The sequence below is a fragment of the Nilaparvata lugens genome, chromosome 1 (assembly GCF_014356525.2).
Source record: "Nilaparvata lugens isolate BPH chromosome 1, ASM1435652v1, whole genome shotgun sequence".
NCBI lineage: Eukaryota > Metazoa > Arthropoda > Insecta > Hemiptera > Delphacidae > Nilaparvata > Nilaparvata lugens.
Window position 1 is genome coordinate 74,465,812 of NC_052504.1, and position 4,910 is coordinate 74,470,721.

The window sequence follows — 4,910 nt, forward strand, 5'->3', positions numbered from 1 at the left end:
ATATACTTCCTTGAAATTGAAAGAAAAATAAAAATCTTAGTACCCTTTTTGAAAAATTTAATCACAAATGGCATCAATGTCCGAAACTTGTTGTGATTAAATTTTTCAAAAAGGGTACTAAGATTTTTATTTTTATTTTTCTTTCTATTTCTATAAAAGAAGCCCTATACAGAAAAGAGATTCCATGAAATTGTTTAGTTTGTGTTCAAAAACAAAAATATTTTTAATGCTAACCGAATTTGTCATACTACTTATGAAACACAAGGTAAAAATACAGGATTATTCCAGTTCCCTATCCATAGACTGACTCTTCTCGAAAAGGTACCGTATTATTCAGGACTCAAGTGTTTTAATTGCATTCCTGAGGATATAAGGCTGTGTAGCAGCTATAAGTTATTCGTATCAAAGATAATTAGGACACTGGTAGAGGCTTGTCCTTATACCATTGAGTGTTTTAGAGCATTCATGTGACTCCATTCTAAAAATGACTTGTATGCCACTTGAGCACTGCTCAGAATGGGGCTTCACACAACAATAAAATAATAAAAAGACAAGATATGATCAGACAAGTTTAGTCATAATAATTCACATTGTTGCTTATAACGCAACTCACACTGATTAGTCTTTGCAATAGACATGTCTTCAGAAATTTTGGTGGGAAAACATAGATTACTCTTACTTATACCCAAATGGACCGATTAAAATAATAAAATCAATTACCTTAATTATTGTTTGGTCCGATGTACTATTTGATTGGGCTACTAGGCGCACAGTCAAGAGTGATTGATGACATACAGTGATTGTAGTAATCACAGGAGTGATTGATTGATTGATACAGTGATTGAGTGATAGAGGTCATGCAGAGGTGTTTTTGAAATCCTATCTTGTGGATAGATACCAGGCTGTGAAAAATGATTGTGAGGGCTCTCAGGTGCTTTCTGAATGGCAGCTGGTTAAGCGAGGGGTTCCTCAGGGCTCCATACTTGGGCCTACATTGTTTAATATGTTTATCAACGACTTGCCCTACAATGTTGATGGTAAATTGATGTTGTATGCTGACGACACAACAATATTACTTGAAGGAAACAACTATCAAGTGTCACGGAGAAGGCTAAGATTGCTATGCAGCAGCTCAATGGATGGTTTTATGATAATTCCTTGAAACTTAATCTAAGCTAATCTAAGCATAACAAATTTTATTAAGTTTTCTATGAGAGGTAATGAGAAATGATCCAGCTATTGTGAGCTGGGAGTGTCCTGCTACTGATATGACAAGGTTTCTGGGGATTGAATTGCAGGCAAACTTGAAATGGGATAGTCACATAGAGAAACTCCAGAAAAGGCTTTACCATGCTCTCTTTGCTCTGAGGACTGTTGAGACGAATTCAAATCTCAAGACAGCTCTAAAGGTTTACCATGGGTATTTTCTTTCACTTATTAGATACAGTATTTTGTTTTGGGGGGCTGGAAGGATTCATTTGAACACAAACTTAAAAATGCAGAAAAAAATCACTTCGGATTTTGGGGGGAATGGGTCCATCTTTCTCCTGTAAGACCATATTTATTTATTCGTTTATTTATACATTGGCTACAATGTCATTCTCAACTATGATTGATTGGGAAAGGAAGAACAGGCTTAAAGCCCAAAACTTTTCCTTTCCCAAATTTAGATAGAAATTTTCCAAAATAGGTTATGTTAACACTTCACGATTTTTGTCCAATTTTGAGTCCAAATTATTTATAAACTAGGAATTTAGAATTTAGGAAAGTTGAAAACCAAATTTAATAAGAATACTTCACTAAATCATAACTAATAACTGAAAAATACTGTATTATAATAATTAAAAATCTGGTGTGGTGCACTCACACAACTTTACTTGCCGTTATGAAAATTAATCAACTAACGCTAGTGTTCCCGCGCATCTCAGGTCTACTTTTCTAAGATCTGAGCCAGCTGGTGACAGGACAATAGCGCTGCAGACACACGAAGTCTGCTATCTCTTCATAGTGAATGATTTAATAGAATCAACAGTTTGCAATTGAATAATCTTTTTTCTCGAACTTCGAGCTTATTTTCAATTTTAGTTGAAAATGCTACTGAACATTAATTGTAGAGATTTTTATGCTCAATCTTTTCCACTTGAATTTCTTTGTTTAAATTGTATCTGAAGCCTGATAATTGAGAATCTAAAATCAAACTTTGCATAGATGGTGCAGTGCTCCTGAAATTTTTACAGATAAGAGACTTGTGGCAGTTGATAGAGCTTATCAATGACTTTTCTAGGTATGAATTTGATCAAAATCGTTGGAGCCGTTTTCGAGAAAATCACGAAAAACCCTGTTTTTGACAACATTTTCGCCATTTTAGCTGCCATCTGAATGGCAGCTGGTTAAGCGAGGGGTTCCTCAGGGCTCCATACTTGGGCCTACATTGTTTAATATATTTATCAACGACTTGCCCTACAATGTTGATGGTGAATTGATGTTGTATGCTGACGACACAACAATCTTACTTGAAGGAAACAACTATCAAGATGTCACGGAGAAGGCTAAGATTGCTATGCAGCAGCTCAATGGATGGTTTTATGATAATTCCTTGAAACTTAATTTCAAACAGAACAAAATTCAGAACTTAATTTCAGAACAAATTTTATTAAGTTCTCTATGAGAGGTAATGAGAAATGATCCAGCTATTGTGGAATGGGAGTGTCCTGCTACTGATATGACAGGGTTTCTGGGGATTGAATTGCAGGCAAACTTGAAATGGGATAGTCACATAGAGAAACTCCAGAAAAGGCTTTACCATGCTCTCTTTGCTCTGAGGACTGTTGAGACGAATTCAAATCTCAAGACAACTCTAAAGGTTTACCATGGGTATTTTCTTTCACTTATTAGATACAGTATTTTGTTTTGGGGGGCTGGAAGGATTCATTTGAACACAAACTTAAAAATGCAGGAAAAAATCACTTCGGATTTTGGGGGGAATGGGTCCATCTTTCTCCTGTAAGACCATATTTATTTATACATTGATACATTGGCTACAATGTCATTCTCAACTATGAATGATTTGGAAAGGAACAACAGGCTTAAAGACCAAAACTGTTCCTTTCCCAAATTTAGATAGAAATTTTCCAAAAATAGGTTATGTTAACATTTAATGATTTTTGTCCAATTTTTAGTCCAAAATATTTATAAACTAGCAATTTAGAATTTAGGAAAGTTGAAAACCAAATTAAATAAGAATACTTCACTAAATCATCACTAATAACTGAAAAATACTGTATTATAATAATTAAACATTTTAAAACGTGAGAAGAAACTCAAACTAACTCCTAAAACAACAGCTGTCATATTCAAGGCACTCCGACTACTTACAGTTCCAGCGATATACTTCCTTGAAATTGAAAGAAAAATAAAAATCTTAGTACCCTTTTTGAAAAATTTAATCACAAATGGCATCAATGTCCGAAACTTGTTGTGATTAAATTTTTCAAAAAGGGTACTAAGATTTTTATTTTTATTTTTCTTTCTATTTCTATAAAAGTAGCCCTATACAGAAAAGAGATTCCTTGAAATTGTTTCGTTTGTGTTCAAAAACAAAAATATTTTTAATGCTAAACGAATTTGTCATACTGTACTTATGAAACACGAGGTAAAAATACAGGATTATTCCAGTTCCCTATCCATAGACTGACTCTTCTCGAAAAGGTACCGTATTATTCAGGACTCAAGTGTTTTAATTGCATTCCTGAGGATATAAGGCTGTGTAGCAGCTATAAGTTATTCGTATCAAAGATAATTAGGACACTGGTAGAGGCTTGTCCTTATACCATTGAGTGTTTTAGAGCATTCATGTGACTCCATTCTAAAAATGACTTGTTGTTTGTATGCCACTTGAGCACTGCTCAGAATTTGTGGCTTCACACAACAATAATATAATAAAAAGACAAGACATGATCAGACAAGTTTAGTCACAATAATTCACATTGTTGCTTATGACGCAACTCACACTGATTAGTCATTGCAATAGACATGTCTTCATAAGCAACTATGTGAAGTATTGTGACTAAACGTGACTAGTCTTGTCTTGACTAACCGGTGTACGCCAAGCCTAAGGTCAGGAACACACCAGTTAGTCAAGACAAGACAAGACATGATCAGACACTATACTTCACATAGTTGCTTATGACGCAACACACACTGATTAGTCATTGCAATTAGACATGTCTTCATAAGGCTAGGCACACACCAGTTAGTCAAGACAAGACAAGACATGATCAGACACAATACTTCACATAGTTGCTTATGACGCAACACACACTGATATATTACATACTAGTTGCACAATAACTTATGTTTACATGAGTCTTCATAAGGCTAGGCACACACCAGTCAAGACAAGACAAGACATGATCAGACACAATACTTCCCACAGTTGCTTATGAAGACATGTCTAATTGCAATGACTAATCACTGTGTGTTGCGTCATGTGAAGTATTGTGTCTGATCGCATGTCTTGTCTTATTATATTCGAGCGATGGTGGGAAGACCGAGGAAGATGGAGAGGCATTGTTCATACCCAGACCCGGCACAAGCTGGAACGGGACACGGATATGAAATGAAATTCTTAGTAACGAGTAAGAATAGAGCTCTCATTTCATGGTGGAGATGCTTCAATAACCGTTTCGAGTTCTTGGTATCGCTTGCATATTACTACTTGCACTATTGCAAGTAGTAATGCATCTACTTGTTTAATTCTCCTACACTACAAGTAGTGATAGGTATGCAACTACTTGCACTATTGTATTTTCTGTGTTTATTATTGATTGTGACGATTCAATGTTGTGAAGCTTGTCTTTTATATGCAACTACTTTAATAAATGAAATTTGATTGATTGATTACAATAAAA